The sequence below is a fragment of the Otolemur garnettii genome, unplaced genomic scaffold (assembly GCF_000181295.1).
Source record: "Otolemur garnettii isolate 467f Iridium unplaced genomic scaffold, OtoGar3 scaffold00143, whole genome shotgun sequence".
Lineage (NCBI taxonomy): Eukaryota > Metazoa > Chordata > Mammalia > Primates > Galagidae > Otolemur > Otolemur garnettii.
Window position 1 is genome coordinate 1,980,373 of NW_003852538.1, and position 13,259 is coordinate 1,993,631.

Sequence of the window (13,259 nt, forward strand, 5' to 3'; positions counted from 1 at the left end):
ATAATGCAAAAATTACACATAATGGTCTTTGAGCTTAGTTCTATTTCTTTCAAGCTCTTAAAATGGGCTAATTTTCATTTTTAATTCATCAGTTATTATTTTTAGAAATAATCAGAAACATTCACTCATAATATCACGAAAGATAAGAGATCCTTGCACTTCACAACTAATACTCTGAATACTATTTGAGGCATTGTCACTTGGAAGGTAAATAAGTTCTCCAGGCCCCCACCCTCACAGAGTAACAAACAAGTGATTTGGGTTTAGGGTAACCCCAGCAGACTGGGGCTGGGGAGCCAGGGCTACAGAAGAAGAAACCGGGATGCTGCAGCAGCAAGTCAGACCAGAAGGTAGTCTATCTAGATGAGCAAAAAAGGGAAGGCCCAGGGTCGCTGTGGTCAGATGCCAACATTGCTGCGGAATGCTGAACCAGAGACTCTAGCATTAGCCAAAATTGTTACGAAAAAGCCTTTTGACGTCCTGACTGTGCTGCATGCAAGCTATGGCAAAATCATCTCTCTAAAGAAAGCTTTCTAAGGTTTCTTATGCGATTATAAGATATCGGTGGGTGTGGTGGCTTGCACCTATTATCCTAGCCCTCTTAGAAGCCGAGGCAGGTGGATTGCTTGAGCTTCGGAGTTCGAGATTAGCCTGAGTAAGTAACTACAAACAGAAAAAAACTAGACGGGTGTGGTCGTGGGCACCTACAGTCCCAGCTACTTGAGAGGCTGAGGCAAGAAGATTGCTTGAACCCAGGAGTTTGGGGTTGAAGAGAGCTATGACACCATGGCACACTACCCAGGGTGACAGAGTGAGACTTAGTCTCAAAACAAAACAGAAAACAAGAGGCAGGTGTGGTGGCTCATGCCTGTAACCCCCGCACTCTGGGAGGCCAAGGAGGGTGGATCACCTGAGCTCATGACTTCGAGACCAGCCTGAGCTAGAGCAAGATCTTGTCTCTAAAAATAGCCAGGCATTGTGGTGGGTCCTAGCTAGTGGGGAGGCTGAGGCAAGAGAATCATTTGAGCCCAAGAGTTTGAGGTTGCTGTGAGCTATGATGCCCTGGCACTCTACTGGGGGTGACAAAGTGAGACTTTCTCAAAAAAAAACAAAAAATGATTACAAGATATTTACTGTGGTCTGAATTTTTGTGTCCTCCAAAATTAGTATGATGCCTGGCTTAGCACCTGTAGCACAGTGGTTATGGCGCTGGCCACATGCACTGAGGCTGGTGGGTTCGAACCCTGCCTGGGCCAGCTAAAGAATAATGACAATTGCAACAGGAAAATAGCCAGGCATTGTGGCAGGTGCCTGTAGTCCCAGCTACTTGGGAGGCTGAGTCAAGAGAATCGCTTAAGCCCAAGAGTTTGAGGTTGCTGTGAGCTGTGACGCCACAACACTCTATCAAGGGTGACATAGTGAGACTCTGTCTCACGCACACAAAATTGATATGATGGAATACTAATCTCCAAGGTGTGATGTTAGGTAAGGCCTTTGGAAGTGATTAGATCATTAAGGTGGACCCCTCATGAATGTGATTACTGTCCTTACAATAGAGGCCCGAAGGAGCTTACGTGCACTGAGGACGCAGCAGAAGGCACCATCTCTGAGCAAAACCTCAGTAGATTTTGTAGCACTGAACCACAACTTGATCTTAGATTTCCCAGGACCCAGTGCTGTGAGAAGTAAGGGTTTTCTGTTCATAAGCCACCCAGAAGAGATGTCAAGAAATATTAACTTCCCGCACATCTGGAGTAGGGGTAATGCTTATTTATCAGCAATATGGTACATATTTTTTATTAATAATTTAAATGTTTAATATTTAATTAGTATTTTTGTTATAGCAGCCAGAATGGACTAAGACAATATTTAAACAACAATAGATTCATAAACAGAGAACACCAAATACACTGAACAACAAGCCATCCTGAAGCAGAGAAAGGTCAGATTTAGAGCTCACAAATTTTGGTGTTGGAACCGTTATATAGACATTGCACAAAATTAGTGCATACATGTTTTAAAAAATATAGACTGCAATGACAATGATGAGCCTCCATGAAGAAATTATCCTATCAAGAATAAAAATATTTATAAAATTATCACCTATATACCATTCCAAACGAATGGAGTAGTCATGAAAGAAAATACAACTGTTGAAATAAAATGACAGTAAGATTTTTTGAAAAAGCAAATGAGACATATTGAAGACAGACTTAGTGAACCACAAGTAGAGCCACGTGGAAGGCAAAAGAAATAAAGAAATGACACATGTGGATTAGTGCCTTAGAGACATAAAGATTAAAATGAGGTCTAACATAGCATAATTGACAATGGCCACAAATTTTCCACAGCTGAAGAATTCACAAATCCCCAAGGCACAACATATCCCAATGGGATAAGTAAGATCTCTTTCTAAACAGATGTGATGAAACTGTAGAGCACCAAAGACAAAGCGAGGATTAGGAAAGTAGCCAGAGAGAAGGGAGATCACTAACACTGAACAGCCTTGAGAACACCAAAGACTTTACAAAGTAGAGCATCTGTTGAAGGGCACAAGTCGGGGCTGAAACGAAACTTTGTTCTGCTGCCTGCGCTGTGTACATTCACGTGGGGCTGCATGCTGGTGCGGAGGCAACATCTAATTGGCATCAAATCACAGCAGCTCTGAGTTTTTTTTGGTTTTCTTTTGCTTTTCTATTTTTTTTTAACAGCTTTATTGAGGTACAGTTTACATGTCATACAATTTACCTATTTAAAGTAAACAACGGTTTAGTGTAGCATTAAAAACAGCATCATGCAAATCATCAGGAAGACTGTGTATTTCATAAGGGGCAAAGATCGAATTATCGCCAATTCTGGGAATTCCTTAGAAGTGTTGATCATCTGCTTTTTGACTGAGGAAGGCCAAATGTTGAAAGGATTTTTATAACTTGTGACATGTTATCAGTCATTTATGGTATCAAATACCAATTTTGTGCCAGAACTTGACAATGAAATCTGTCTTACAGATTTAGCATTTTTAGTGGATTTAACCTCTCTAGTAAATAAGTTAAATAAGCTGGCAGCCATAGGTCAGTGGCTGGCGTGCTGGCCCTGCATACCAGCAATCTTGGATTCCAGCCTTGCCTGGGCCTGATAAACAAACAACAACAAAAAGAAACACTCAGAAAATCCCAAAAAGAAAATCCCCAAAAGAAGCACCCAGCCTGGGGCCAGGTGCAATGGCTCACACCTGTTATTGTGACACTCTGGGAGGCTAAGGCGAGTAGATTGCTTGAGCTTAGGAGTTTGAGACCAGTCTGAGCAAGAATGAGACCCTGTCTCTAAAGAATAGCTGGATATTGTGGCAGGCACTTGTAGTTCCAGCTACTTGGGAGACTGAGACAAGAGAATCACTTGAGCCCAAGAGTTTGAGGTTGCTGTGAGCTATGATCCCACATCACTCTACCAAGTGTGACTAAGTTAGACTGTCTCAGAAAAAAAAAAGTTAACCATGCTTCAAGGTGAAAACCGACTTAACAATACAATGTATTTTTTTTTTCAGTCAATGTTCCACGTCTGCTTTTCCCCCTCTGAGACACTGCTAATGTGCTGTCTAGGTAGTCTTCTTTCAGGAGTTTTGTTTTGGTGATGTTGTGGGGAGTTCAAAAGGATGAATTTTTTCTTTTTGTGCAATTCTTAATATAAAAAACAAAGCTCCTGAAGGCTTTTGAGCATGCCCACGTGTTTGCTTTTTAGGGCTCTTTAACCTTCTGGTGTCTTCCATCGGCCAAAGCAAGTCACAGGGACAGCCTGGCTCAAGGGACAAGGAAGCAAATCCCAGGGCTTGATTTGAGGAGCTGCACCGTCAGCTGACAGGGCTGTACACGCCCAGAGGGATGGGGCAGTGGGGCTGTTTGCAGTTTACCACAGGGGTGGGAAAAACATCTACCTGGATGCGGCCTTTTAGTGGGAAGGATGCTGAGACTCGTAGATTAGAGGCTAGTTATTTGCCAGAGGTCACACAGCAGTTAAATGGAAGGGCTTCTCTTGAGTTTTTTTTCCTTTCCTTTTCTTTTTTTTTGTGACAGAGTCTAACTTTGTCACTCTTGGTAGACCGCTGTGCTGTCATAGCTCACAGCAACCTCCATCCTCTTGGGCTCAAGCGATCCTTTTGCCTCAGCCTCCTGAGTAGCTGGGACTACAGGTGCCCACCACATGCCTGGCTATTTTTTAGGGGGCTGGGCTTGCTCTGGCTCAGGCTGGTCTCGAACCTATGAGCTCAGCAATCCTCATCCTTGGCCTCCCAGAGTGCTGGGATTACAGGTGAGAGCCACTGTGCCTGGGCCTTAGAGTTTGTTCCTAAAAGTTCCTCTTCATGTTCTCTCCCAGGTGCTCCTGATTCCCACAATTTCCAGTGTATTGAAACTTAATATGAGATTAGTGACTAGCTACATTTTAAAGGGAAGAACTAGACTAATTATTTACAACTTCTTACCCTGATATTCCACTCTTCAAGTGGAAAAATAACGATTTATTTTTTATAGAAAAAAATGGTATGGGGGTTGAAAGAGACTTGACTACCTTGAAGCTTGTAGAAGATACAGAAAGAATTGGCAAGCACGATAACTTTAAAATGTTCTGATTATCTAATGATTTGGAACGTAATGTAGAGCCAGAGCCATGTGTCCTTTCTCTAGATTGTCCCCATCCTCCCACCCTAAGGGAGCCTGCTGAGTTTCCTAGAGGAAAAGCTGGGAGTGCACAGGGTTTGGAGGGAGAATGTTCCCCCTTTATAAAGGCTACAGTGTCTGGGGGTTTTTCTCTCTGATGCTGGCCCAGGATGGCCTCAAAGAGCTCATCAGCATTTCCAGTTTGGACTTCCTGGATTCTCTGCCCCTGCTGGACTGCTGGGCTTCTGACTCATAAGTTGTCTGATGAAGCCTCTGACAGACTGAGGAAACTAACCTCACATGATTAAGTCACTTGCCCAGAGTCACGTTGCTGATAAGGATTCACTTAAGATGAGCTCCAGATACCATGCTCCACTGCCAACAAGGCATCTGGGCCGGGTGCAGCGGCTCATGCCTGTGATCCCAGCACTCTGGGAGGCTCAGCAGTGGATTCATTGAGCTCAGAAGTTCGAGACCAGCCTGAGCAAGAGCGAGACACCATCTCTACTAAAAATTAGAAAAACTGGGGCAAGAGGATCGCTTGAGCCTGAGTTTGAGGTTGCCATGAGCTATAATCACTCCATGGCACTCTACCCATGGTGACAGAGTGAGACACTTGTCTCAAAAAAAGGCATGTAATTTCAGTATAATACAAGGAAAAACTTGTAACAGTAGGAGGGAAAGCAATATAGACAGATTGTTAAAGTTTTGGACAATACTAATTGCGCTAGAGAGTGGAGTTCTTCACGCAGTCCTAGGGGTTTGGTGTTTGGTGTAGACTTTACACTGGAGATACTTAGGGCCTTTTCTTTTCTCTTTTTTTGTTCTATTATGCCCTTAACAGGTAACGCAGTCAAGTGGTTTACTTCAGTGATTGGCTCCAAAGCATTCTTAAATTTCAACAACAGAATTAGAAGGCATGATTCCTGGATCTGTCAGCTAACCAAATTAGGTTCTTTGCATACTGTATGTATTTTCTTAATATTTAATATTAACTCAAGATTGGAGGGATGAAGTAGGGGAAACAGCACTAATTATGCAAGCACATGCTGTCATGAGGGGAATATTCACATACTGTGCTTAAATAGCCTTTTCTTATTTCTTGAGACAGTCTTACTATGTCACCCTCGGTAGAGTGCCATGGTGTCATAGCTCACAGCAATCTCAAACTCTTGGGCTTAAGCGATTCTCTTGCCTTAGCCTTCCCAGTAGCCGGGACTATAGGCACCCCCCTCCCCCCACAACACCCAGTTATTTTTGTTGTTCTTTTTGCAGTTGTCATTGTTGTTTAGCAGGCCTGAGCTGGGTTCAAACCCACCAGTCCTAGTGTATGTGGCTGGTACCCTAGACCTACAGGTGCCGAGCCCTTAAATAGCTTTTGTGGGAAACACACCTCCTTAAACTTTGGATGGTGTGAATGGATTGTAACAGCTGGTATTTTCAAGGGTCCCACTTGTGCAATTATTTGAATTTGTAAGTTTTTCTTCCAATAGCATCCTCAGAGGACAAAATGCTGTAGATTTGTGCCATTGTAAGTTTAAGTGATTACACTTACATTCCTTTTCATTACCAATACATTATACATTTTGTTTTTTCTTTCTTCACTTTATAAAACATAAAAAACAGTATTTACTATAAAGCTTCATGACATAATAAAAGAGAAAAATGTGAGTGGCTAAGCAATGAAGTTGGAATGTGAGTGGCTAAGCAAAGAAAAGGAAAAACTTGACATGGGGGAATATGTTCTTATTAGAAGAAAACAAGACCGTCTCCTCAGGCCTCAGCAGCAACTCCCCTTCTCAGTAGTTAGCTATGTTGTGATTCAGAGATAGTAAATACGAACATTTCATGAGTTATCAGCAGTCTGGGAAACTAGGTGTTATCATTTGTCAAATAGGTCTTTCTTTTTTATTGTTGGGTATTCATTGAGGGTAGAATCAGGTTACACTGATTGCTTTTGTTAGATAAGGCATATATCTCATGCCCCCTTGTCCCTCCACCCCCTCCCTCCTTTCCTTTCTCAGCTCTCCTCATCCCCCAACTCCCACTGTGTACTAGGATCTTAATTGTCCTCATATCAGAATTGAGCACATAAGATTCTTGCTTCTCCATTCTTGTGATGCTTTACTAAGAATAATGTGGTCCACATCCATCCAGGTTAATACAAAAGATGTAAAGTCTCCATCTTTTTTAGTGGCTGAATAGTATTCCATGGTATACATATACCACAGCTTGTTAATCCATTCCTGGGCTGGTGGGCATTTAGGCTGTTTCCACATTTTGGCTATTGTAAATTGAGCTGCAATAAACAGTCTAGCGCTAGTGTCCCTGTGGTAAAAGGATTTTTTTCCTTCTGGGTAGATGCTCAGCAATAGGATTGCAGGGTCAAATGGGAGGTCTAGCTTGAGTTCTTTGAGGTCTAGCTTTGAGTTCTACTGCCTTCCAAAAAGGTTGTATCAAATTAATAAACATAAAATCCAACAATCCCTTAGATCACTGGGCAAGAAAGATGAATAGAACCTTCTCTAATGAAGATAGATGAATGGCAAATGAACATATGAAAAAATGCTCATTGTCCTTAATCATCAGAGAAATGCAAATCAAAACCACCCTGAGATATCATCTAACCCCAGTGAGAATGGCCCACATCACAAAGTCTCAAAACTGCAGGTGCTGGTGTGGATGTGGAGAAGGGAACACTTTTTTTTTTTTTTGGAGACAGAGTCTTACTTTGTCACCCTCAGTACAGTGCTGTGGTGTCATAGCTCACAGAAACCTCAAACTCTTGGGCTCAAGTGATTCTCTTAACCTCAGCCTCCTGAGTGGCTGGGACTACAGGCACCCAACACAATGCCCAGCTATTTTTAGACACGAGGTCTCACTCTTGCTCAGGCTGGTTTTGAACCTGTGAGCTCAGGCAATCCACCATCCTCAGCATCCCAGAGTGCTGATATTATAGGCATGAGCCACAGCACCCAGCCCAAATAGGTCTTTCATTTCCAAAGCGTCACAGCATGATGAATGAACAATCTGTCACTAAGATATGGAGAACTGGCATTCAAAACCTCCCTACATATAACCATATCTTAGGCTTGAAGTTTCTGTTAATTTTTCAATAAATCTGTATTGCTTCTCCAACTAACTCCTATGAGTAGAGACTCTTTTGCCTGTTACTACTATAATGAAAGAATAGTGTTCAATGGAATTTCTTCCTTCTTTTGAGACAGAGAGTAAAGGTGATGAAGGGATCTTTCCTGAAAATCCAGTTTGCCCCCCTTAGTCTTCCATTTATCTTTAAATAGCTATTGAGTATCCACTGTGTGGTGGGCATCAGGATAAGAGATCTCCACCTTCAAGGAGAGCATTATCTATATAGCAGATATAATGACACAGGTTTTCAGATTAATTAGAAATATCAAGCCATAGTTAGGAATGCAGACATTCATATTTATATATTTAATTCTGTAATAATTTATATATATTGCTTTGAGGCTTTTAATATTTAATTTTGATTTATTTATTTTTTGAGACATAGTCTTACTCCGTCATTCTGGGTAGAGTGCCATGGTGTCATACCTCACAGCAACCCCAAACTCTTGGGCTCAAGGGATTGGTTCTTTTGCCTCAGCCTCCCCAGTAGCTGGGACTACAGGTACCCACCCCAACACCTGGCTAATTTTCCTATTTTTAGTAGTAGAGATAGGTTTTGCTCTTGCTTGTCTTTAACTCTTGAGCTCATGTGATCCACTGGGCTTTGGTTTCCCAGAGCACCAGGATTATAGGCGTGAGTCATACCTGCCCTTACAAATTAATTTCTAAGGAACAGTGACTTTATTTCAGAGTTGTTTGGAATGTTGTAATGTAAACTGTACATTGTCCTGGGAAGGCAGTATTCACCTCATTACTGGACATTTTGCAGCCTAAAGGAAAGACGCACAGGGTACAGTGGTAGCTCTGAGGAAGAGCACCTGATTGTCTGGGGACCATGTCACCAGCAGCCTTCCAGGGGAAAGGTTCAATGTCCAGGGATTCTGAATTACTTCCCTTAAAAGGGTGAGTTTGGGAATGGAGGCCATGGGCTTGCTAAGCTGAAGAGATCTCATGAACAAAGGATGAAAGAACATGAAGTTCAGAAAGCCACGAACAGTTTAGGATCTTTAGAATATGAACTTCTGAAGGAATTGGTGGACAACAGGTTAGAGAGTCAGGGCTAAGAAAGAGCCCCGACAGCAGGCTGGAGAGTCAGGGCCAGGAAGGAGCCCAGGCAGCGGGCTGGAGAGTCAGGGCCAGGAAGGAGCCCGGGCAGCGGGCTGGAGAGTCAGGGCCAGGAAGGAGCCCGGGCAGCGGGCTGGAGAGTCAGGGCCAGGAAGGAGCCCGGGCAGCAGGCTGGAGAGTCAGGGCCAGGAAGGAGCCTGGATTTCATCCTGCCATTGTTGACAGAGAGGGAGTGAAGGACTTTAAGGTGTTAATGACACTGTCAGATTTGTGATTCAGAAAATAAAAATAAAGACTAAAAGATCACTGTGCTTCATTGTGGATAAAAAGTTAGAAGGTGTTGCCGTAAGGGTGTTGCCATTAGGGTCTCATGGGAAAACCATGATGCAAAGAATAAGCATGCTTATTGAAATTGTGTTTTAAATAAAGGTCACCATCTGCTTGCTCAGGCAAAATGGCATGCTCTCTTTATTTACAGTTGGTTTATATAGGGAATCTTGTGCATGCACACTATACAGCAATGACCTCATTAAAATTCATTACAATCCCTGTACACATGTGCACTGGACATCAATGACTTCTCTCTGCACATGCCCATTGGACATCAATGAGTTCATTAATCCATTTAAACATCTTGTGATTACTCGCCTTGTAAGTAGTTCCTCCCTAATAATCCGATAATTCACCCAACATACACCTTTAAGCATAACCATTTCAACATAACCCGGTTTAACATAATTTAATGAAGAACATGTTGTCAGTCGTTACTTTCTTTGTTCTTATCTGATGAAGCCTGAGACTATGGAGGAACAAGGTAGATTGAATACCTGCCCTTGCTGACCTTGCCAGTTTGGAGGCTGTTACTTTGAATCTTTAAGCAAGGCATAAAGAAACTTCTTGGGCATTCAGGAATTTGTGTGCAAACCTCTGCTCCTATGTAGGCCTTAAGTCAGAGGGTTTTTGCTGGGACCTTTTATAAGGAATTTCAGGCTGGACTTCTCAAAAGCCTTTCATGAGCCCAGGTTTCATCTGTGCCATTAGATATCTATATGCATTGGGTAAATTCCTCTTCTCTTGAGGTCCCTGAGCACATTTCCATTCCCAGACCCATCAGTAAGGGACCTTCATCACTTACTACAGATCAGGAAAGGTTACTGATGGGTATCTGGCCAGTTTTCCAAAGGGCTTTTTTATTGGCCTTATAAAGTCAACCTTAATTCCTTAACATAGTCTGGACATCTCTGGAAATGCCATTCCAGCCAGAGCCTTGGTCAAGTTAGGCCCGCAACCAACCCAGCCATATGGGATTCTACCTCAGTTTCTCACAAGTATGCCTGCACAAAGTCTTTTCACTGCTCTCTCTCAGACGGCTTTTTTGGCCAGAAGCAGATAGGCGTTTTGCCTATAGAAGGGATCAATATTTTAAGCAGGGAGTATAAGGGAGCTATTGTAGTCATTCATGGCAGAGATGATAGGCCTTAGAGAAGACAGAAAACTGTCACTATTACTTTTCAGCAACATTATGAGTTAAACAAAATTTGAATCCCAGCTGTCCATATGGTGCTTCAGACATGTAGGTTGTTTACCCAATAATTCTTCTTCTTCTCCCTCTCCCTCTCCCTCTTCTTCCTCTTCCTCCTCTTCCTCTTCTTCTCTTCTTCTTCTTCTTCCCTGGTATTGAGTGACCATCTATTCAGGAAAGACTGGACATCTTCTCCAGTCCAGGGTGGTAAATCTTGATTAGTTGAAGCAAATCATGGTATTTCCTTTTCCAGAGATTTACTAAATTCAAGAATGAGACTGAAATGCAATTCTGGCCAATAGGGATTTGAGAAAAGGAATCTTATTATTAGTCTTGAAGAGGGACTCATGAAAAGAACTATCTCTTCTTCAGGCCTATGGACATTTTTTTAAAAAGTATGTAATGAATGGGGCTGCTGCAGCCATTTTGAAAACAAGGGTAGTCACTTTTCAGGACAAAAGGCAACATTTTAGAAATGAAAGAATCTGGGTGCAGTGGCTCTTGCCTGTACTCCTAGCACTCTGGGAGTGATATTTCACTGAGGTTTTGATTTGCATTTCTTTCATGATTACTGATGTTGACCATTTTCATATGCTTTTTGCCATTTTTTTCACATGAAAAGTCTTTATTGATCCTCTTATGAAAAATCTATACAATGGTTTCAGATAACATCACTGTAGAGTCCGCACCCCTTCGCCTGTTATCTAATCTCCAGTTCACTTTTTGCCAGCACCAACAGTAGCCTTTGCAGTCCCCTGACTTTCTGCATTCTGTTCTTGTGTTTCTTTCATTGCTTTCCTGAGGTCTTTTTCTTCTCATACAGGCCATGCTTTGCAAGTCTATGTTTGGTTTCATTTTTCTTTGCATAATCCAAGGAATCATCATAAATCATGCCAAAGCCCATTGTCTTGCCACCACCAAAGTGAGTTCTGAATCCAAGTACAAAGATGACATAAGGTGTGGTCTTGCACATTTTGGCTAGTTTTCCCCTAATTTCTGTCTTTGGTATTGTTGCTTTCCCAGGGTGAAGGACATCAATGCTCATGGATGTTTCCTCTGAAGTAGTCGGTTGGTCATGAATTTCCTGGTCTGGATAATTACTGTGTTGTTCATGATGGTGGGTGATTCTCAGGCAGCCAGGGAGGAAAAGACCTTTTTGCTATTTTTACATCATCTTTGGAGAAATGCTTATTCAAGTGTCCTTTGCCTATTTTTTTCTTTTTTTTTTTTTAAATTTCTTATAGCATAACTGTGTACATTGATGCCACCATGGGGGGCCTTTGCCTAGTTTTGAATCAGTTTCTTTTTGGTTGTTATTGGTTGAATTTTAGCAGTTCTCTATATATCCTGGATATTAATTCCTTACCAGATTTATAATTTGCAATTATTTTTCTATTCTATAGGTTGCCTTTTCACTCTGTCAATAGCATCTTTAGATGTACAGAAGTTTTTAATTTTTATGAAGTCCAATTTGTGTACTTTTGCTTTTGTTGCCTATGCCTTTGGTATCTAAGAAACCATCGCAAAATTCAATGTTGTGAAGCTTTGCCATACATTTTTCCTAAGAGGTTTATAATTTTAGATCTTTGATCCATTTTGAGTTAATTTTTATATATGGTATAAGCCCAACTTCATTCTTTTCATATGGTTAGCCAAGTTTTCCAACACTGTTTTCGAAAACACTGTCCTTTCCCCATTGAATGGTCTTGGCACTCATGTCAAAAATCACTTGACCATAGTTGCAAGTCTGGGCTCCCTATTCTGTTTCATTGCTCTCTAGGTCTCTGCCTTTATGCTAGTACCAGACTGGTTGATTACTTCAGATTTGTACTCAATTTTGAAATAAGAGAGCATGAGTTCTCCAATTTTGTTCTTCTTTATCAAGATTGTTTTGACTATTTGGGGTCCCTTGAAATTCCATATGAATTGTAGAATGGGTTTTTCTATTTCTATAAAAACATCTCTCTGATTTTGATTTGAATTGTATCAAATCTATACATTGCTTTTGGTAGTGTTGACATTATAACAAATATTAAGTCTTCCAATCCATGGACATGAATATCTTTTTGTTCATTTGTGTCTTCTTTAATTTCTTTCAGCAATGCTACAGTTTTCAGTGTATAAGTCTTTTGTCTCCTTGGTTTCTGAATATTTTATTTTTGGATGCTATTGTAAATCAAGTTGTTTTCTTAATTTCCTTTTCAGATTATTTATTGTTAGTACATAGAAATGCAACTGTTTTGAGTGTTGATTTTGTATACTGCAACTTTAATAAGTATATTTTAGTTCTTTTTTTTTAAACACTTTATTTATCATTTGTTTTTTTACTTTTTGAGACAGAGCCTCAAGCTGTCCCCCTGGGTAGAGTGCTGTGGCATCACAGCTCACAGCAACCTTCAACTCCTGGGCTTAAGTGAGTCTCCTGCCTCTGCCTCCCAAGTAGCTAGGACCCAGGCACCTGCCACAACACCTGGCTATTATTTTTGGTTGCAGCCATCATTGTTGTTTGGCCGGTCCGGACTGGATTTGAATCCGCCACCTTAGGTGTATGTGGCTGACGCCTTAGCCACTTGAGCCACAGACGCCAAGCTGAGTATATTTTAGTTCTAACAGGGGTGTATGTGTGTAGTTGTTAGGATTTTCTACATATAAGATCGTGTTATTTGCAAACAGAGATAATTTTACTTTGCCCTTTTCAGTTTGCATGCATTTTATTTTATTTACTTGCCTAATTTTTCTGACTATAATTTCTAATACTATTTTGAAAGGAAGTGGCAAAAGTGGGTATCCTTGTCTTGTTCCTGATGGCAGTGGAAAAGCTACAGTCTTTCATTACTGCATATTTTAGTGTAGGTTTTTTTTTTTTTTTT